This window comes from Numida meleagris, chromosome 8 (assembly GCF_002078875.1).
Source record: "Numida meleagris isolate 19003 breed g44 Domestic line chromosome 8, NumMel1.0, whole genome shotgun sequence".
NCBI lineage: Eukaryota > Metazoa > Chordata > Aves > Galliformes > Numididae > Numida > Numida meleagris.
Window position 1 is genome coordinate 15100397 of NC_034416.1, and position 23200 is coordinate 15123596.

The 23200-nt window shown below is 37.9% G+C and overlaps 1 long non-coding RNA gene across 1 annotated transcript in view; it reads left to right on the forward strand.

Annotated features, from left to right (window-relative positions):
* Nucleotides 1-23200, forward strand: part of LOC110403281 — a 102125-nt gene that overhangs the window by 20305 nt on the left and 58620 nt on the right. The window lies entirely within an intron of this gene.

Below are 23200 nucleotides of genomic sequence, written 5' to 3' on the forward strand. Positions count from 1 at the left end.
TTACAGACAAACTGTTACCGGCAAAAATACTTACAAATCTTATGACTACCCTCTTTATCTCCGTGGAAATTGAGAAGACTATTTATTTTATGTTTAGGAAATTAAGCTAATAGATGTATGTTATTTTTTGATGTCTTCTTAATAGAAGACATTAAAATGTCCCCTGCAGAGCTGACCAAGTACAGCTAGTAATCAGGCCTACCTTTACTTGCTTTAAATGCTTAAAGGCTTTAAATGCCTCACTTTACTTTCACTGCCTGGTCACTGGGCAGTGAACCCCCAAAAGAGGAGAAAGCAAGAAAAAGATGGTTTCTGTGAGACTTGATGACAGCTTGTTTTGTCCTTGAAGCATCATCATCTGCAGTGGAAGATCTTACCATGTTAAGACAACAGCCAGGCCAGAGCCTGTTTCCTTTTTCCTTCTTGAAAGTTACTTTTTGTTGTCTTCGTAGGCACCAAGTAATTCTGGATGCATGAAGTGTTATTTGTATCTTGCAGAAGTAGATGTGTGTTTGTGTGGTCCAAGTATTTGGAAGAAGAATGATTTCACTCTCTGTAGTACCTCTTCCAACTCCCTCCACTCTCTTTAGAAACTCTTCATCTTTTCTTTACCCCTTGTATTTTGTGGTTACTTGCACATTAACATATATTCCTGCTGATGAACAGTCTGTTGGTGTTCTTCTGATGGGATACATTAAGGTCAGTGCAATTCCTGTAGCTTGCACTTCAGCCCATGAGATTAGGCTGCAGCTGGAGACCTTAAGCTTTCTTGTGTAGCCCACTTGAGCATAGAAACTGCTGGCAGATAGCTGCGTGTCCCCTGAATGGTCTGCAGTGTTGCTGTCTCCTGCTCTGATGCTGGGTCCAGCTGGCATGGCAGAACAGGAGTGTGACAGGAAACAGGAATGGGAAAGAGTCAGATGCTGGCTAGTGAAGCTGTGTGAAATCCAGAGAGCTTGGTTGAGTTCAGGGAAGTTCTCTAGAGCTTGACATTGCCAGCACCTTAATGAAGTAGAAGGCAGCTTGGGAAAACCACAGATATAACAGTACCATGCCTTATAAAGGAAGAAGCAGTACCAAGGTCACTCATCAGAGTAGTATCTTCAAATATGAGCTATACCATGGAAATACTGCTAGTAAGTTGAGTTGAAAGGTAGCTCTACTGTAGCATTACAAACCAAAACTCTCAGTCTCGGCAGAGGAGGGGAGCATGCCCTTTTTCAGAAGCATGCTAATCTGGCAGACTCATTCTACATTTATTTATGAAACACAAGAATAATTCTCTAGCTAAATATTGTCATAAAGAATCCATTGCAGTGAAATACTGTAATTTAACTTGAGTATTTGTGCTTGCAAGTGTACTGGCATATCTTCATAATTGCAATATTTGAAGACTTTATCTGACTCTAATGTGTATATAAACTTGTGTTTTTAGAAAAGAAATTTTCTGTGTCAGATTTGTAATGCAAGACCACAATATTTTGAGAACAGTACTCAACTTCTAAATTATAAATTATATTTTTTGATGGAAGAAGTGACTAAGTATAAAATATGAATCTTGCATGTTACAGTACTTAGCCATGCAATCATTATTTGAAATTCTCTTTCAGGTCTTTACATTTATATTCATTTGGTTCCCTCAAAATGGACATGGCTAATATATTATTAAAGGTTTAAAAATTGGAATCCATGTAGTAAATGTTGATGTGTTTTATGGTTCAACAGAAACTGATGTAGCAGTGAACTTTGTGGTATTTGCTAGCCCACAGGTAAAATGTTCATACTGTTTTGATTTGCATATGAGATCACTGATATGATTTATTGGGTATAACTGCATAATTTTCAGCAGGAGAGCAGGCGATAAAACTTCTTGAAAGGAAAAATAGCGTAGTGCTAATAATCGTTCTAGAATCAAATTTACATCTACACATAGGAGAGGCAATTAACAACATGGGTTAGGTGGCAAGTGTCAAGATGTCTTAACGCTCCTTGTGTTTCCTCATAAGCAGAAATGACACATGGTTCTTGAGGAACGCAGCTCAACAGATGTAAAACTGCATCTTGTTCTTACATTGTTGTTGGCCTTATGGGGTTGCACTTGACAGATTGATTGCATTTGTCATGCATCCTCTGTAATTTATTTGAACAAGTATATGGAAAGGAACATGTTGATATTGGAAATAAATCTGAATGGCTCTCGTATATCTTCTGTATATCCAGACCATGTGAGAGGAGCAGAGTTCTACTCCTTATAATGATACTTCAAGTACATGAATATGTATAACTGCAAATTCCAGATATCTTTAAGTACTTCCAAAATTACAACTTTATGTAACTCCAAAATTGCAGAGCAGTATATGAGTTTTTATTAGAATCAATCCAACAGACCTTCTCGTGCTTCAAAATGTTCCACTTTGCCTAGTACTTCTTGGTAGCAGTTTTGAACTAACATGATGATAACTAAGGTGGTTTGAAATGCATACCAAAGGGTCACCAGGGTAGGAGGATAATGTTTGAAGCTTTTTTCTGTGATCACAGTGCAAATTTTGCCAAAGAAAGTTTTGCAAAAGCCTGAGATTAACCTAAAAAGTGTCTAATCTGATTGCTTTGCATCACGTTAGAAATCATCCTTATTAAATGTGATCTCTAATCAAGATTTTTTCCCTTAAATCACTGTAGAATATACTGAATATTTTACAACAGCAAAGAGAAAAATCAGTACCAGGTCTGACACATATAGGTCTGACACACCTAGCTAAAATTGTTTTTGCTGTAGACAATGGGGATATGAGCGTATCTCCTGACTTACTCTCTGCAGTTCCTGTCTTATTTGTACATTTCGAAAGAGTAAACAGAAGGCATTATAAGAAAACTAAGAAAACCACATCCTTATTTCTTCTGAAACACTTTACTGCAAGTGCACAAATTTCTGGAGCTACTTAACCTTCAAATTTGAGTGAACAGATCTTTGAAGAATTGAGTGAGTTGTAAGACTAGTTGTCTTCTGTTTCTTCTGTTTTGCTGTGTTTCTGGTGTAAGGTACAATGACCAAGCACACTTAATAGATAACCAGCTCAATTGCTTGAGATACAACCAAGCTTTCACAGCTATTCATGCAGTTTGCTATCTTAACTTAAATAAACGTGGCCATTTCTGGAAAATATCATAATCATATTGTCCAAATTTGAAATGGGATCATCACTGTAGATTTTCTGTCATTGAGTTTGTAGTTAGGTTTTTGCAAACACCATTTCTTCAGATAGCGTAAACCAATGTGTGCCTAGCTCTAAGCCCTGCTAGCCTGGGCTTTTCCCTGCTCCCCACAGATAAAAGGAGATGCTTTTTTATCTGCAGGTTCTACAAGGCACTTCTTTGTCAAATCTCTACTCAACGGGGGCAGAACAGATAAGTAGCCTATTTTTCAGCAGATGCTAATCTCAGATCACTAGGGTATATCACCTGTGACCTGAGACTCCCCAAAGGGTCATTGCAGATAAAAGGCAGAGACTTGCTTAAATAAAAGAGGTTTTTCACTTCATCAGTAATAGAAGGGCATGATAAAAACTAGAAGCTTTCATATGCTGAAATGAAGATACAGAATGTGTATCTTCCCCTCCATGTTGCTGCATAAGTAATATTTTTGTAATGAACTTTGGCTGTTAGTATTGATAATTTGAGGAAATTTTGCTGTATTTGAATTCAGTAGGAGCCAGAGACCTACATAAGGACTTGCCTCCTTCAGAACTGATTGTAGAGCATTTGTATTGAAAAGCAATTATTAGAACTTAATTTTTCAACAATGACTAAATTAATCACGTAATAAGAAAAAACAATCTTTCATAATGAAAATACAATAAAATACATTTTTTAATATATTTTTGTATCCTGATTTATTGAGTGAGACATTCCACTAGCAGTTGTGCGAAAACATTTTCAGCACCATTTATTATTATACATAATCCAATTTATTAACTAAATGTGTTTGGAATGCAAGTATGCTGTGCTTACTCTGAGACCTGGAAAAAAATCAACAACACAACTATATCTGAAATTAGAACTTCTATCAAAAATGTGTCTTACATTACTTCAGTTTAAAACCAACTCTAGATTTTTCTGCTTTTGTGACATCATTAAAATACTATAGAGATAGTGCAATCAGCAAAAACCAACTTGTAAAAGAAACTATGTATTCCAAAAAAAGTATTTATTTCATTGCTTTGAGAGGTATGTAGAAGCATTCATAAGGTACAGCTCTTTTTTTCCCTCTATGTGGCACAAAGCTATTACATTATTTTTATACAGAGAAGCAAAATATTGTGGCTGTAGGTATAAACTATTATAGAAGATCAATGTGCTTTTAATTGTTGTGTTTAATTGTGGACTTCGTTCCCTTGTTGGTGTTTTTGGGTTGTGAAACGAGTTGTCTAATGAGAATAAACTGAACTGCGAAATTTCAGGATGACCAATTCCTTTATAAGAATGTGCTAGACTATGCAAAACTTCTAATATTTAGGGTTGTGCTTTGCTGGAACCCCAAATTAGAAACTAAGAGAAGATAGTTCTATAAATAGCAGAGACTGAGTAAAATGGAGCTGGTGCTCTGTGACTGGCTCCTGCCCCAGGGTGCTCGCTGGGGCCCACTGAAGTAGTAGTCTTCTCCCAGGTCAAGTTTATTCTGACCCACACTGAAGAGGCCAGGACAAAGTAAATGGGCAGCTCTTCCTTCTGTTGCCTGGCTGCCTTTTAAAAACAGAATTGTGTTCTACTGTGTGGTTTTAAATTATTTTTTTTGTCCCATTGAAAACTGTTTAAGACTCACTTTTGCATATGGATTTTGGGACTGATGTCTGGGTCTGATGATGGTTTACCCAATACTTAGATACATATTATTAATAAGCCTGTACCTCCTGGCTCAGCTAACTGTGTTTGTTTTACAGTATTTTTTAAGATAGTATTGCAAAATACCTGAGGAAATAGATCATTATAGAATCTAATTTCTTGCATTCAGCACTAAATCAGATCTAAATTTATTTTACATGACAGAAGCAGAGTGAATACTGCAATGTCCTTGGAATCCAACGTGGTTTTAATTGGATTCTATCTATTTCTAATGCTACTGTGGAACACAACCTTAAATGCCTGGGATTAAATTTATATGACAGGTTACCATTGTCACTGAAGTGGCGCATCATTCTAATTTATTTATTTTGCTTTGATATTTCTTGACAAATAATAAAGCATCAGGCCCTTAGTTGCGAAGGTCTTGTTGCTATTTTTTTTTTTCCGGAGGGTCCTTTCATTTCAGAGTCCTCTTGCTGACACACAGCTAAGTCTAACAACATTCATTTTAAACAGAGGGGCCAACGGTTCTCAAGCTCAGCAAGAATTCAAGTGAGATACAATTTAAGATAAGGAAAGCTTCATTTATGTAATAAGAAATAACCCCTGATAAATGAGACTTGTAATGCATTATCCTTCTTAACCTTCCACTGGGCCCATAATTATGCGGAATATTTAATGTACTCTAATAATCTGATCTTAACTTGATAGCCTTTCCACTTTATATATGGAAAGTAAAACACTACAGCCCTGTAGATTAGAAAATAAAGACACTGATTATTTAACTGTAATAAATAAACAGCGCTGTGAAGATGAAGATAAAAGCATGATGTGCAGAGTATGAAAATAAATTAAAATGTTAGGAAACAGGTGTGAAGAGACTTTGAAAATAGGTTCATATTTTTCATCGTGGCATTACTGTGGTTTCATGTCCCAATCAAAGTCATTTCTACTGGCAATGAGAAGGTAGATAAAAGTAAATCATTTCTAGGTTAATGAGCATATTATTAAAAATTTAAAAAATTAAACATGGACACATTTGGAAAAATAGAATGGCTATAAATTAATTTTTAAAAGATCATTAGCTGGGGAGCATGAGATTTTTAAAATGTTTTTCCAGTCCCCCTGTCCTAGGCAGCAAGCCTACTGTAACTTCCAGTGCACAAGGCTCTCGTACGCTTGCTAACACCCTGTGCAGCGTCTTACCTGCTGGTGGCCGGCCTGTGCCCACCCTATGTGTGTGGTGGACTGGCTGTGGCTGCCTGGCAGAGGAGAGAAAAGAGACTGGAGAAGCTGTGGGTGGAGATAAGGAGATGGCTGACCAGTTACAGCCAAGAAAGGTTCAACTTCCAGAGAGTTTATTGCCAATTAAAACCACATGGGCTCAGCTGAGCCTTGTGGTTTCAAGGCCCAGGCCTCTCCTCACAGAGCCCTGCTGCGCACTGTGCAACGGCGCCCAAAACTCTGCTAAAACATGTAGCGGTTCTGATTGCAGTGTAAGATAAACGTTGGTGCTTAGTTGCAGAAAGGAGTTTTGCTTCATCTGTGACATCAGTGTCATTTTTTCAGAGAGAGGTATCATCTTGTATTTGCGTCAGAGCCACACTTATAAGCAACTATGAGTGTGTACGTGTAAGGAGCAGAGTCATTTCTCATGTGTTTGATGTTATCCCAGATGCATAATTTTAATGACAATATTGCATGGTAGCTATGTGAGACATGCTGTGTAGGACAACCATTTATAAACCTTTTGTGTGTGGGGATGCCTATTCCCTCCTTGAAGTGTTTTGCTCTGCCCTTCATGATGCCTGAGGAGGTCAGAGCAGTGCTCATGTCAGCTGTGCTCCTCACAGTGCAGTGTTGCAAGAGCCCAGTACAGCCCTGTGCAGCCAGGTTATGGCATCTCATGTAAATTAAGCCCTTGCTGTCCCTTTTTTCTATCTGCAGCTACTACTCAAGAACAAATCCCAAGCGTTAATGACTGAAACTTAAAATCGGGAGAGAAAGGAGGAAATTCAGCCATGTGCAACCCTCGAAGTGTTCTGAGTGCTGTGCATGTGTAACAGCTCTGCCTGCTGCAGAAGGCAGTGCATTGCCTCGTGACAAGCAGTCTGCTTCTTTTCCTTACATGGAGAGTAGCAATTCTTCACAAACCTTCAAATCAGTATGACTCCATGATATTGAGGGCTATTCTTTCAGTGGACCTTTGATGTGGATTGGTAACGGATTTCTTTTCAAGAGCTATTAGAAATTTTTGACAGGTCTTTTCTGTAAGGCTGCCAGAAATTAAGGGCTAAGAGTTTCTATTCTTAGTCCCTATGAACTGTGTTCACATTTGGTCTCAACGCACCAAATTATTAAATTGTACAGTAAGTCCCTTGCTTTGCCTTTAAATCTGATAAGCTGTGAATTTTGAGACTGTTAACGAGTTTGTTCAGACTTGATTCATCTGTAGATACAAAACTATAACCACCGTAGGGTGGATAATGTTTGTCTGTAGCAAACTTCGTCCATCAGTACCTATGCAGTACTATATCTTAAGGGCTGAGCACGTTTTTTGAGCATGAGTAATAGACCAGATTATAAAATACACCTTGTTTTTTTATTTGACAGTTTTGTGCAGAAAAATCATAGGGGGAATATGTAATAAATGTACTCTGCATGTTCTGCTTAATTTCTTACCTTATAGCTTGTTCTATTATTCTAAGGTCTGAATCCTTTGGAAAAAGGAGACAGGGAAACAGCCTATATTAACGAGTAATTAATTGCAATCTGTGAAGTTCACTAGATGAAAACAGTTAATGTTGAGACCCTTATATTTGCCTCAGTAGAGTTACTTTGGACAAGATGTAGTCTGGTCCCTGATTTTATTTGTTTCTAGCATGTGTTTTTTAAACCATGCAAAAGACAAGTTATCGCTTTGACCCCTTACATATTCCTTAGGGACCAGGACACATCAGTGCATCCTTGCCTAGCATTTCCTGTTCATTTTCATGAAAATGAATTTACCTATGGCAAACCACTCTTCAAACTTTCACTCAGAGGGTGGTGATGCGCTGGAACAGGTTGCCCAAGGAGGTTGTGGATGCCCCGTCCCTGGAGGCATTCAAGGCCAGGCTGGACGTGGCTCTGGGCAGCCTGGTCTAGCAGTTGGCGGCCCTGCAAACAGCAGGGGGGTTGAAACTTGATGGTCTCTGAGGTCCTTTTCAACCCGGGCCATTGTGTGATTCTATGAAACTTAGCTAGTGTATGGCAAGTGCAGATGGCCAAACATGCAGCAGAACTACTGTGTAACTCCCAAACAAATGTAGTGTTCTTTGCTTGATTCGGGCTACCTAGTTATTTATGCTCTTACACAGGATTGCAACCTCTGTAACAGAGTGCCAGCTTGAAGGAGCAGCACAAAACTTGAAGACGATGTTCTGGCAACAGGTGATTCTGGGATGTTGCTGTTTTGGTGGAGTTGCTTGCTGCTTGCATCTAACTGTAAATTCATTCCTAGAGAAACTTGTGGGAGTGTTGGGAAGAGTGGCAGAAGGGAGTTCTCTGAGTTAGGAAGTTTTTCTGTGTGACCAGGCAGCTACAGTGCTATTCAGAAACTTCATACTGTGGAGTTCTGAGTTTCATCTTTTTGTCAGAGCTTGTAATGAGATGCTCAAAAGGAAGATCGCTGACAGTCTTTAATGATGACTGCGTTGAAGGTTTCAAATAAACTTGAATCAGAGGTTTTGTTCCGGTTCCCCTTTAGACCGGACAATATACCTAGAATTGAGGGTAAAGTTCTCATTATAAGCTTTTCTTTTTTCTGTAGAGACTTCTCAGTCCTGGACACATGCACATAATATACATCTCTCACTGGAGAGCAAAAGGTGCTTAAATGTTTGGGATAAGAAAGATCTGCTTAGAATGAACAATGATGAAAAAATGGGACACAAAATTCCACCAGCTCTCTTTGATGCCTGATCTCTTCATCCGTTTTGTCTCCTTGTTTTTCTCTTTTATTTAGTCTGTAATCAATTACAACTTTATTAGATATTAGAATCTTAATATGTATTGGTTACATTGAACGCAGTGGCATTAGGCTTGCTGGGAGCTCTTTGTTTTCATCCGGAATCTGAATTATAACAGGGTATTGCAAGTCTTCTTTAATGAAATTCCCGTGTTGTCTCCTGCTATTATTGAATAGACTAGTTCACACTGAAACAATTATTTTGGTAAGTTGTCTCACACTGCCTAAGGATATGGCTTGATCATTCATGCGGCTGAAGGGATTGATCATAGTCCTTGTGAACAATTCCTCAATCTGTGCTTGTTTATTGCATTTCTTGTCTTCCTGCTAACCACTCACGGCCTGATCAACTTGGTAAAGATCTCCTATATCCGACAAAGATGAATACAGTATTTTCTATGGTTCTTTTCTGGTATCAAAATAAACTGTCTGCTGTAGCAGTACATGTTTAACCATGTCAGTCGAAATGCATTTAGGGCATTTCAAGCTCACTTCAAAAAATATATATATACACACAAATATAGTGGTTATTTTCTTGCTGTTTAATCTTTTTTTTGAGCATTTGAATGTAGGAAGAAAAATTTCACATTAGTACTGAAAGCATTATATAATTAGGAGACTATTTATATGGCAGAACATTATTGTTAGCAGTGATACATGTGTTTGGAGGTATTAGGAAAATTTGTTTCCTTCTTTCAGTCTTCAAATACAAATTATACCTCCAAGGAATCCTGAAAAGTTTTCTGAAAAGGTTTGGGAACTTAACACATGTCCTTTAAGAGAAGCACACCCCCTTGAAATGAGACTAACTTTGAGCCCTCCTATCAGTCAGTCCATAGCTCGAATGAGTGAATATGCAAAGAAAGAAGTACCTTGTGCCATCTTTCTTGCCAAAATTGTTTTAATTTCCTTTGAGGAAGGTCAGAGGGCTTAATGTACCGAACAGCAAGGATAACTTGTCCCAAATGCTGTCAGAGGCCAGCCATGGGAAGTTAAAGGGGAAGACCACTTTAGAAGGAATTGGTAGTGATCTCCAGAATTTTGGGAAGAAGCATTAATCTGGAGTTTGATAATATTTTTGATGATTACTTTACGATGTTCTTTCCATTTTGTGCTTTGGAAGTTATTGCTTTCACAGCTATGGAAAGAATTTCTGATCTTGACCAAGGCTCACAATTATTAAAGCTCATGACAGACCAGAAGCATGTACTGTATGGCAGATGACTGATGGGTTAGGAGAACTAATGTCTGTCTTTACTGATAAAATTTAAGACCTGGCAACTTCATTACGTAACACTCAATGTTCTTAAATAGATCAGTCTGATACAGCCATGCTATTATTATTTTATTTTTTAATGTGGAATGGGTTTGCCTGTGGCAGGGGAGTTGAAACGTCATCATCCTTGGGGTTCCTTCCAATCCAAGCCATTCTATGATTCTGTGATGATCCGATTTTTAACTGAGTTTCTTTGTTGTAAAACAATCTATCCTAGCTATTAAGGTAGCTTGAATTAGAATTGTAGTAGGAAAGTACTAAACTGAAAACAATGTTAAGTGGTATTGATTATATGGTAGCCTTTAGATCAACAAAATCAGCCACAAGTATGCAGAAATGTAAAATTCCATTTCCTTCTGAAAAGGGAGTTCATGGGAGTATGAATGAAATGGGAAAAAAAAAATGGACTGGCAGGCTTTTCATAATGTAACCACTATAATTACATTAAATTTCAGTGTCCCCTGCTGTTGTGCTTTCACAAAGAATATTAGGCTGATAATGTCATGAAGCAAAATGTTATTTACAGCATGAAAAGACCTTGAGGAAGTAAGTGACCATTTGCAGAACACTGTAGCTGAAACAATTTCAAATTTGTTGACTGTATTACTTGTTTATCCACATTAAGTAGCAGCAGAAAGTCACTGCATTGACAGAGGCTTATACCACAAATTGTTGGTGTTTGAATGCAAACAACAGCACTTTAAGCAAAACAATATTTTGGTTATGATTAGCAAAGAACTATGTTCAAAGTAGCTTAAGTGTGTTGAACAGTATGTGTGAGTGTCTAAGTTGACAAATTCCTTGGGGTAGGAGCATGAATACTTTCCTCCTGTAGCACTTGTTACATAACTCTTGTAACTCAAGAGCTACGTAACCTCCTCCTGGCAGGAGGTTGGAATTAGATGAACCTTAAGGTCTGTTCCAGCCCAACCCATTCTGTGACTTTGGCTTTGTCCAGTGATGGTTCTTCCCTAGCTCTTGCTGCATCCCGATGTGAAAGAGTTTAAGCAATGACTGGTCAAGTTAAAAACTCACATGTATGTGTTCAGGTAGTGCAACGGGGCTCTCTTATATTTTACACTGCCATTAGCACCTGAGGGTCAGTTTGAGTTGATGAAATTGAGAAATCAGGATAGCAGGAGAGTTAATGAGGTTATGTGGAGCTGAAAGCCAGTGTTTGTCTACAAATTTGAGCAGTTTCCCCCTGAAGGAGCATCATTTCTATTATTGCCTCGAGAAACGGGCCTGAAGAAACCATATGAGGTCTATTGGCTGGTTTAGTTAATTATACAGAAACCTAAGATTTATGCTGATATTTTCTTAGGAAGCAGCAAATCCCTGTGTGTGTCTTGGCTTTGATGGAATTATTTAATATCAGAAACATATTATAGCATAGTAAATATTTTATGCTTCACAGAGAAATAAACGTAATGTAACTTGCGACATACATGGTAGCCTGGCATGACCTCTTTGTCAGACTTTATACAAACATAAAAAATTAACTACTTAACAGATGCTCTATTGCTAATCTCAGGGGTTTATTGCTTTTACACATTTTTATGAAGTCATTAATTTTCCAAAAGTATTCTTCCTGGAGTATTTTCAAGTCTTTTCAGAAATTAGCAGTTATCAGTCTAATGCGTTGTACTACTGGAAATCTCATCTACAGCCCCATTCCACTTCATTTGGAGGAGTCTGTTCATTTTGTATGAACTGTACAAGTTCATTTTTAGGAATTTGCAAACTAATCTGCATACGACAGACATGGATATTGGCTCTAATAACACTATATTCTTTATTTAGTTTGTACATTAGTGTTGCAAAGAGACTGTAGTAGATAGTATCTTGTAAAATTCAAGGCCAAGGTGGATGGGGCTGTGAGCAACCTGGCCTAGTGGGAGGTGTCCCTGCCTGTAGCGAGGGTTGGAACTAGATGATCTTAAATGTCCTTTCCAACCCAAACCATTCTATGATTCTATGAATTTAAGTGGATTAGATCAATCTTAATCAAATTAGCTCAAGAAATGTTCTTTACAATTCTGATGCAAAGCATTGACTTCTTTGGTTGTAGAATGTGTAGAAGCTTTTACTATTGTTAATGTTACTCCAAAAATGAGTTTTTGCATAGTAAGAGTGTATTTCACTATCCATATGTTTAAACTGGTTTATGTGAAGTATTTCAAGATACTGCAACTAGGGCTGTATCTTTACCTTTAGGAACAGATTTCAAAGCTACACAATAGAATGTTATGTTCCACATGAATGTCTGCATGTAGCAAATCCTGAATTCTTTTTGCTCTAACAGTGTGTGTGTGATCTTGAATGCCTTTGCAACAGGAAGCTTAAAATCATGCTGTCAAAATTGTGAAATCCAAATTTTATTTTGTCTCATTTTTTTCTCTACTCACATTTCTTAGAAATTTATCTCTTGTCAACCCAGATATATTTTGTTCTCTTTCTTCTTTCTTGAGCTATTTTGTGGATAGAAGTATGAACAGCAAGCTTGTGTTTCAGTGAGGGAATGGACTTCTAGAGCTCCACAGACTAAGGTTTTGAGTATTTTTTTTCAACTTGTTGACTTTCATTCTTTCATTCTTCTGACAAGTAGACTTTTTAAAAATCTAATATACCTTCAGCTATATGTGAAGCTTGATATATTGATCATAAGTATCATTTTTTATTTATATAGACTGTGTATTTTTTTAGGAAAGAGCTAGCTATAGTACTGTGTCCTATATACGACAAGAACCAGGCAATGTTAAAACAATAGCGGATTTTTCTCACTGTCTTCCTGGCTTCTATTTGTAAATAAATCTTATTGTGATTTACATCCTCTGTTTCGACCCTTGAGCTGCAGGTCAGACCTGAAGGTAGCTGGTTTATGTCTTCACAGCTTTAAACTGAAATGAACAGCTATACTATAGTGGACACTGTAAAAGCCTCCATCTACCAAAGGTCTTGCTGGAGCAGATGTTGAGGGCAAAAACCAAGGGAGAATTTTTTTGAAAGCTCAGCAAAAAATTCTGAAAAGAAAATCCACCAGACACCTTTGGTGATTCTTTCATTACAGTGGCATTTTTTGGAAAAGATCTGGTAATGGGGTGTTAAATCCTATGAACCTCTCTCCACTGCGGAATTGTCCTGTATCTGACTGCCCTCTGTGTTCTTTTAGCAGCCATAGCTAAAATTAAGAGTAATAACTGTTTATATAAAAGAATTATCTTGCTAGTTTTTAAATTTCTATTGCTTCTGCATTTCTTTTTGACTTTTTAAACAGTAAATGTAAGGTAGTGGTAGGTAACTTAGGACTTGAAAAAGGTATTTCAGGAGAAAGTATGTATTCATTACTGTGCTGCTCCACGTTTATTTCTAGTGTCCAGTAGACCAAAAGTGGCATTATGTAACTGCAAGAGAGAGACAGAAATATGTTATTAGTTCTTTGGAAAGGTTTGTTATAAGAGTGCCTGCCTGTGTGGGCATGTGCTTAAACCAAGTGCCTACCCTGCCTGTGCTCTGCGTCAGCGAGATATGCCATTAAACCTCTCAGGAGCATAGGCATACAAATATAGGCTTAACCTGAAGAGCATAGGGCTTTTTGTTGCTGAGGTTTTTTGTTTTTTTGTTTTGTGCAAATCAGTATGACTTTTCTCTGTAACGCAAACCCTCTAGTTAAAGTTAACTTGTGTTAGCATTGTGTACAAAACTTGAGACCTGGCTTTGCAGTTTCAAAATTTCAGAGCAAATTGGCACGTTTCTTTGTATAATTTTCTGGTTTGATTCAGCACCCCAGTGCTAAAAGCTTTGGAAATCCCATCTTACTGCTGAGAGTTCTCCTCATCCTTCACACAAAAAGAGTCAGTATTACTCATTTTCCTTGCTCTCTCCTCTGCATCCTGCCTTTGCCAGTTCACACCCATTGGTGCAGAGAGTGGTGAAAGGTTTTTTGATCCATTCCAACTTAGGTACTCACTCAAAATAAGGAAAATTTATTTCCCTTTGTCATCTGAAGTGGTGGTAGAGGCTTGTTGTCATCTGTCTTTTGATACCGTTTTGGTAAAATACCAGTTCTGCTGGCTTTCCTGTTAGTGAGGAGGGAGATGTTTCCATGAGATGAAAGCTGTTGCAAGCAGTTGAAAAGAGACTTAAAAGATGTGAGAAGCACATTTAACTAATGCTTTGGCATTAGAAATGTAGGCTTATGATTTACATTGGCTTAGTTTAGTGATGTGGATTTTCCGTGCATTACCCTATGATCAACATTTACTTCAAAGGTAATTTTATCTATGCCTGGAAATGTTAAAAAAAAATCCTACAGCATCATTGCCAAATATCAGTGTATTCTGAGTGCAGGAGAAAAATTTTTCCTACCCCCAGAACTAAAACAGACTTTGTAGCAAAACTGGGATCACGTATATTAAGGATGCGCATGTGCGGCTGCGGTGGCTGGCAGTGCTTGTCCACGCAAAGTCTCTGATCCTAGAGGCTCTTCACAGCAAAGAAAGGAAGAAGTGGTAGTTGTCTCAATCTGTCCTCAGTAATAGAAAGATACTGTAATAGTTACCTAAACCAATTGCAAGAAATGTATTTCCAATTAGAAGGTGCTGTGCTAATTAGCAGTACTACCATACAAAGTTGGTATTTCACTTCTGTTAGATCTTTGTATATTTGTTATATGAGATCTAGGTTTCCTTCTGTCTGACCAAATGGATGCTTCAAATGCATAGAGCAGTTGCTCAGTGATGACCTACTTTGTATTAAGTCTGTCTGCAGACACTTTCTGGCCTTCTCAATTATTCTTGTGTGTTAGAAGTTTGATTTTGTGCTGTCAAACTCTGCTACAAGTGAAGCTTAAGCTTCCGTTCAAGTGTTTCCTGTATTATGTGTATCCTACAGTGACAGATCTTCCAGTATTTCAAAAGGCCTAAGAAATCAAGATAGCTAGCATTCCAATGTAGGTGCAGCATGTTAAGCTGTCAGTCAAATTTAGGCCTGGAGGTAATATAGTAATAGTATAGGAGCAGTTGTAAAAGAAAACTCGGATGAATGGTCCCAGAAATTATGCTTAAAACTATGGGCTCTTATACAGAAGTCACTTAAAAGTAGTCCTGACTTCACTCAACTTCTGTCTCCAATTTTAAAAACTAAGTTTAGTGAAAGATTTTCCCTTTTGTTGTTTCTGTTTTGACATTGTAAAGTAATTTGACACCTTTCCTGTATTTTCACTGTGTCAAAATTGCAGGGTTGTTTTTAAAGTTGGCTTGCCAGTCTGCTGAGGCATTGGAGGATCTTTTTAGCCTGAGCTTCTGGCAACCTCTTGCTTGTCTTGGCAAGTACTGTTCAGTTGTGATTGGAGGCAAATGGAGACGGATGTTTCTAACAGCAGTGGAAGGCATGTCCCTTGTGCAGCCAGCTAGTGAATGGCTTACTAGGGTAACATTCATACAACTTGTAATCCACTGCCATGCTTTATTCAAGTTTCTGCAGCAGCCTGTTTTTGGATTTATGACCAATGTTTCCTTTCCAATTGTTTGTGTCCAACCACATTTTGTTGCCATAGTCCTCCATTAGTCCCCCATTCTCTCAGATAAGCGGAATCTCTTTCTCCCCATTCCTTCCACGGTGAAATCTGGTGCCTAGCAAAAGAACGTGCTTTGATATAATCCTTTGGGGTGGGGGTTCAAAATGCCTCCGCTGTTCCTGCTGTGACGTGTTCTTTCTCTCCTGGAACCACAGCAGTTCTGACACATCCTAACATGAAGCATGAAAGCTTTTCTAAAAAGCTGCCTCCTGTGCATCAGCAAAGAACCTATCAGGATCTCCTCTGCAATAATAGCAGGGAGATTGTTAAAGGTGAAAAAGGCAATTTGAGATTTTGAAAAATGAGACCACTTGCTCCGATGCTCGCTTCACTCTAAATTCAAGGACAGTTGGACATGCTGAGATTTGTCACTGGTTTAAACCATGAATGTGGTGGTATTGGGCCTTAAAGTCTGCAAAGTGGTTAGAAGACAAAGCTTGATGATTCTTCTAATGTGAAGAAGAATTCTAAGTGAAGTTTTTCTGTGTATAGGCGTCTTTAGTCATTTTGCATGTTGGTGAGAAAATAACTAAACTGGGGGTTCTGCCTGAAATAAAGGAGCTAAATCAGAAACTTCAGAGCAAGCTGCAGTGGTATAGAAATGTCCCAGTTCCATCTGTAGTTGCAGGGCTGCCAGCTTGGAGCTGAGGGGCCCTGCTATTGGAAGGGGATGCAGCTGCAGTGTCCCACTGCTCCATAGGAACCTTTTTCTTTTTTCAGTCCAGTGAAAGCTGACATGTGAGTAGCTGATTTGGCGTTACGCGTCTTTAAAAAGAGCTGACTTTAAAAAGTGGGTCTTTCGCTACTTAAAGATTCACTTTTCCTCCTTTTTTTTTTTTTTTTTTTTGCTAAGGCAGTATGTGGCTTATGTAGTTTGTTTTACTACACCCAATTGGTCCACTGAATTTGTTTTCCTTTACTATTTATATTACAATCAATGAAATATTAATAAATGAGTTCCTTTGATTTACTCCACAGTGCATATAGATGGTATTATAAAATCACCCCACTTCACTTTTCCCAAGTCTGTCTCAGTCCTGCTTAGCTCATTAGTACTTAATTCATGCAGATGAGGTTATTCTCCACTGAAAAACAATTTTTCCACCAGAAGTCCCATGTTAGCCTTGATTCACTGCCTCCTTGAACTGCAGTAGATGCCATGGCTTTGGAAACGTAGGGGTACCGATCAGTTGTGTAAACTGGGATATGCAAAGTAGAGCTTTGTTTCATAGGAAAAGTAAGAAATGGTTTTGATCCAGAAATAAATGAGAACTTTTGATACAGAGTCCTATTAGATGCAACTCTGATGTGCTTGTGCCATGTGCACAGCAGAGAATCTACATAAAACCTGCAATATTTATTTTAGAGACAGGAAGCTCTGTATTATACCTGTGCCATACCAACACCAACACATTTCCAGTAGTTTTAAATGGGCTGAATGTTGTTTACAAGTCAATTGTAATCTGTTGGTAATAGTGTCTGATAACAGCTCTCTTTGTCCTCTCCAGCACTAAATTCTGAAATAAATTTATTAACATTATGCTAAAAAGGCACACAGACATTTCCCTTAAAAATACCATGATTCATGGACCACTTATTGTTATTTCCATGCTCTGGTTGGAAGTGTTTGAAAACTGGATTGAAAACTGAAACATTTTAATCTTACAAATATAACTTAAAAAAAATAATAATGTGCATGTTTTTCAGTTCCTGTATCACTGGCATTTATGTTTTGTTGATCAGGCCTAATGAGAGGTGTAGGCTGACAATTTTTAAATGATACATTTTAAAAATCTTGATTTTTTTCTACAGTGGCTGTTGGTTTATACACTCACTGTGTGATGGATAGAGGTAGTTACAACTTGTGGCCAGCTGACCGGGGATAATTACTTAGGGGTATGTTCTTGTATTCATTCTTTTCTTGACACGTTTATTGCCCATTACCTGCGGCTCCCTGTCGTCATATGGAGATGGAGGTCTTAGAAAACTGAGTTGGTTGAGTTTGGGAGAAGGTCTGCTAGTGGAGATTTGGTCGTCATACCTTTATGTTTAAACATCTGATCCATATTTCTTAAAAATATGCTGTGATTATTTCTTCATGTGCTTCAGGATTAATAATATTATGGAAGAAGAAAACAGTATCTTTTCATATGAGAATATGGTTGCTAAAATGAAGATCTGAATGTTTTCTGGCTCAGGTTGGGGCTTTTTATTTTTTTTAACAATGTGTTTCTGACTCTTGCTAATGAAATTCTACCAAAAAAACCAGTCCCAGTGAATGGGAATTTGCTGCAAAATGAAAGGAAATGAGATCTGGTTTATAATCCAGTTGCTGAGCCTTTTTCATAATGAAGTATCTCTGTAAATGAATGGATGAACAAACTGGTGTTTAATGCATTCCTTTGTCTGGGATGGATGTAATTAGTTTTTATAAATGTGGTACTTTGGAGACCTGTGCAACTTCTGCTCACGATTCATTGTAAAAGAGATAAATGCATTAAAATTTGTTGGGAAACTTTACCCATTTTTATTGAATTTTACTTACTTGCCCAAGTGATTTTATAAATACTCGCTATAATGTGGAGAACAGTCAAGTGGCGTCAATTAAATTATACCTTATATTTTATTTTCTCTTTGAAACTATATTTTATATGCAAAATAATTTTATATAATTATAGCCCTAATTTAACAAGTTTGGACTTCACCACTCTCATTAGATTTGCTATTTTAGGAGCAAGATAAGATAAAAGAGTGTACTGAAAACTGAGTAGTGAAGCAGTTGGGTGCTGTGAATACTGCACTGCAGTTATCAGGAAGGTGTCTGAAAAAAGCAATGGCTATAATCTTTTATTAAGGTAAAGACCATAGACAAATCCATAGAATATGCTGGAGTCTAGATAAAATAATCTAGCTGGAATCAACCTGTTAGTTACTCATTGTTTTAATGTAGATAAAGGTATAGATATGAGTGACAGCCTGCTATTAAAGCTGAGTCCCACAAGAGAAATGCAACAAAAATTTAAGAAATATCAGATTTTCTCGATGTGAATGTCAGCAGATGATATCAACAAGTAACAATTCAGGTGCCATTTCTTTAAAGATGATCTTCTAGTCAATGGACAACTCAATTGTCTAAACATATAAAACATAAATTTGATAATGATAGAATAGTATTTAGTGTTGTAATTGCTCCATAAGGATCTCAGAGTGTTTCACAATTGGTAAGGGATTCAAGTCTTATGGGCACTTTGAGTGGTCTCCAGCAAAAAAGTCCAGGATTTATTTGTTGCTTGAGTTGCAGGATGCTCTTGTCTCTTCATCCAGTTTCAGAAGCTGTTTCTTCTGCCTTTAAAAAAGTTTTGACATTTAGGAGACAAACCAACAAGAGTGGTAGTCTTCCTTATCAGGCCTTCAAGAATCATGAGATTTTATTTTGATTACAGTGAACCTTAAATCTTCTGGAAACTTCAAAACTGACCACAAACCATCTGGAGATTCAAAAATGTTGTAATCATGTGATCCTCAGGTTGTTATCACGTTCATAGAAACAAACAAACAAACAAAAAAAACTTGAAAAAGATATTGAAGAAAAGAGAGAAAAGCTTTCCTTGAAATTTTTCTGCTTTGGAGATGGGATTTCACTTCCAGGAGAAGAAAACAAAACAACAAAACCCTGTTTGTAACTGCTGTCTGTTGTGCTATAAAGTTCCATAGGTGCCATCCTGTTTTCTCATCCTTTTTACTGCATCTTCACTGAGAGCAGCTTTGCTTCATGGGACTCAGGAGCATCCCAGGGGACTCTTTCACTACACTGAAGAAAAAGTTTTACAACACTGGAATTTGCATGCAAAATAGAAAACAATCAGGGCCCAAGATTATCTGTTCAGGCTAAGGTTTCAGACTTCTTTATTTTTCAGTTCCTCATGCATTGGAGAGCAGATTGCTTTTCTTCCATCTGTAAAATTTCATTTCCCTAGTGAGAGTGCATCTGAAGATCTTGGGGTGTTAGTCAACAGCTTGCTGAATATGAGCCAGCAGTGTGCCCAGGTGGCCAAGAAGGCCAATGGCATCCTGGCTTGTATCAGAAATAGCATGGCCACTGTGAGCTGGAGGTGATCAACCCTCTGTACTCAGCTCTGGTGAGGCCACACTTCCAATACTGCATTCGGTTTTGGGCACCTCACAACAGGAAAGACATCAAGGCCCTGGACCATGCCCAAAGAAGGAAAAGAAAGGAGTCAGAGATCTGCACGCTAGCATCTGAATTATGTAAACTCTGGGAAAACCATAAGGATAAGTGCTCCATGTGAAGATGATAAAAAGAAAGATCAATGTGAGATTGTTGTTGTTAGAAGTACTAATTTGCAGGACTTACTTTAGGGTAATTGTTACCGTCATCTGGTAGAAGCAGAGTGAAGCAAACCAAAAGCTGAAGTAATCGTCTTGTTAGAACTGTGAGCTGAAACATGAGCAAAAACTAGATGACTGATTAAATCAGATGAGGCACTCAAAAGCAGACTGTCTTCCTATGTGATTCTTCTGCTTTTACAAGACCATTGAATATAAAAAATTTACTTAATAATGCAGCTCTCTGTAACACAGAAGTACACTTTAATAGAATAAAAGGGAAATGCTAGGCACAATGAGCAGTATGCTGAATTCCTTTTAAAAAAAAAAAGGGAGAAAAGAACCCACCTAGCATCTGGTGGGTTGTTTTGAGATGTATTCCTGAATTACCATCTGATTTACAGCATCTGAAGCTGGACATCTGATATCTGAGGCTTTTCTTTGTTGTTCCTACTGGCATCTGTATTAATACAAATTACTTTTTCCTTAAGTTGTATTGCATAAGAAAACTCTATGATGTGGAGTTTTCTACCTGGGAAACTTGACACGTAGGAGTTCCTAGCCACTTTTCCTATAGCTCAAGACAAATTTATGCCCTTGATTTCCTGAGAATGAAGAGTTGAACGTTGGGTTGGTCCTAATATGTATCTCTGCAAAAGCTAATAGAACAAATGTTTTATGATGATATTATAACACTATATCTTATGTATCAAGTGCTTCATTACTAATATATGTCTGACTAAATATAACTGTGATTGTAACAAGCCTGAGAGCTACAGAAAATGGGCCAGCAAAGTAATGTACTGACATTATCAGTATTCAGTAAAGTATATGCCTAATATCAAATATAGACTTATGAAAGTCAATTTAACTTTAAGTGTATATTCAAGTGATTTGCTGAGTTGAATGATACTTGCAGAATACAATAGTTCTGAAAAATAGAAACTCAAGGTTGTTTTTTTTCAATAGAGAAAAATACATTAATTTTGGCAGATAGAACATTTATTTGCATCTAGCTGATACTCCAAAAAAAAAAAAAAAGGCATTTATGTACTGTTTTCCAAACTTTGCATATTCAAAAAGTGTGAAAGTTAAAATTAGTAACATATAATGCTTTTGTTTTCTGTTGTTTTGAAAGTAAGGAATAGAGCTGCCATAATTTCCCCTGACAAGAAGAGAAGAGGCCAGTCTTGTCTGAACTGAGACTCAATCGAGCTAAGAGAAGAATCTTTTAGAAGATAAAATGGCCAAACAGAAATATTATAGTTATAGTAGAAATACTCTGTGCTTTGGCACTCACTTGTAATAAGTTTTCTTCAGTTAGGATTATGCTCTTACTTTTTGATAATTAAGTGGCAGCCTCCAAGGTGCTAGTATCTAATATTATATTCATAGAGTCATAGAATGGCTTGGGTTGGAAAGGACCTCAAGGATCATCAGTTTCTAACCCCTTTGCTTTGTTGAACCTCATTCAGTTCACAAAGGCCCACCTTTCGAGTTGAACAAGGTCCCTCTGGATGGCATCCTGTCCTTCTTCTGTATCAACTGCACCACTCAGCTTGGTGTCAGCAAACTTGCTGAGAGAGCCCCTCATTGCCAACAGCTTGGCCAGCCTGGTAAAGAGGGATTTAAACTAAGTAAGATAGGGAAAGGAGAGGGTTATAGAGGCAGGGTGAGTAGCAAAACATGGCTCGAGTTGGGATGCTCTCTGTGGGCGAGAGAAGTGGGGGAAGAGTGCTCAAAATATGATCATGGAGGATCCTCATTCCAACTTCCTCCTCAGTTTGAAGAGCACTAAACCTGTTCCTCAGTTGCAAGTCTTCAGGAGGTGTAGGAACCTTTTTTGTCTTATGTAAAGTGACCACATTCCAGCCTTCCTCAACAGTGTTGGGATTTGCCATTTCACATGGCACAAAGCCTCCCAGTAACTCCACTGGTGTGAGGGACTGGATCTCCTGAAGGTGCATAATCCCCTTGAATGCCTGTCTGTCTCCTGCTCGTATTCTCAAATACTACGTAGTTGGATTACTTTCTTGGGCAGCTCCCAGTCCTGATGCCACAACTCATCAAGAGTAGCACATCTCCTGCAGAACAGCTGACTGACAGTCCAGGCATGGAGAGGCCCCAAGCACTCCCTGCAGCCTGAGACCTGCACAGCTACATCAGCTGTCAGGGGGTGAGTCCAAGCCTCTGGCTCAGCCAATACAGCAGCTACTGCAGAAAGGGCTCTGCAGCATGTTATTACCATTTCTGATGGAGCATGAACTGTTGGAAATTAAAAAAGTAAATAAGATTCCTTCTTGTGCCTTCATGCACCCCGCTGCGCAAACTGCTGCACCTGTACTCATCACTTGTTCATAAGACAAGAATCACTTGGCAAAAAACAGCTCTTGGTTCTTCAGAAGTTGGTTGTCAATGGTTTAAAGAATTTACCCCACATAAGTAAATGCATGTATTATATTTGATAAATGAAGATTCATGCACATTTCCTCAGTCGCTGTTTTTTTTTTTTTTTATTCTATAAAGACTTTCCAGAAGGGAAGATGTTACTCTAAGAAGTAAGAAAAAAAAATCAGAATTATCAGCAGTGCTATTGCCTTGTTAAGGTGACTTTCTATAAAGTCACCAAGACAACATTGCAAAGTTTAAGTTTACCTTGTTTTGTTCGTTCATAACAGCTATTTTTTCAACCTGCTTAATATGCAGATATTCATTTGGCTGCTCTTTGATTGTTTTGAATGTCACTACTAATTAATCGCTGACAATAATCCTGTTTAATAACTTTAGTATTAATAATGCTGTAAGAAATATGTAGGCCAAACTCAGTGGCTATGCTCAAGCTGCCTTCCCTCGTCTCTCAAGACCAAGGAGGATTTCTTCCACATTAGACTTCTACTGCCTTCGCCCATATTAAATTCAGTGTTTTCAAGGAGCTTTTGGTAACTCTGAGGTGCTGGTCTTAACTGAAATATTCCACTTCCCTGTTGTGCTTTCTCACGTATAGGGCTTTTCCTGCTTTAGGTTTACTTCCTGATCTTTCCACTCTGGTAATAGTGTGGGCTTATGGGGCTTTTGTGTTATTTTTCTAATAAAATATTAACACATATTAAGGTTAAATAGCCTATAATAATAATTTGGTCTATTCTGTGTA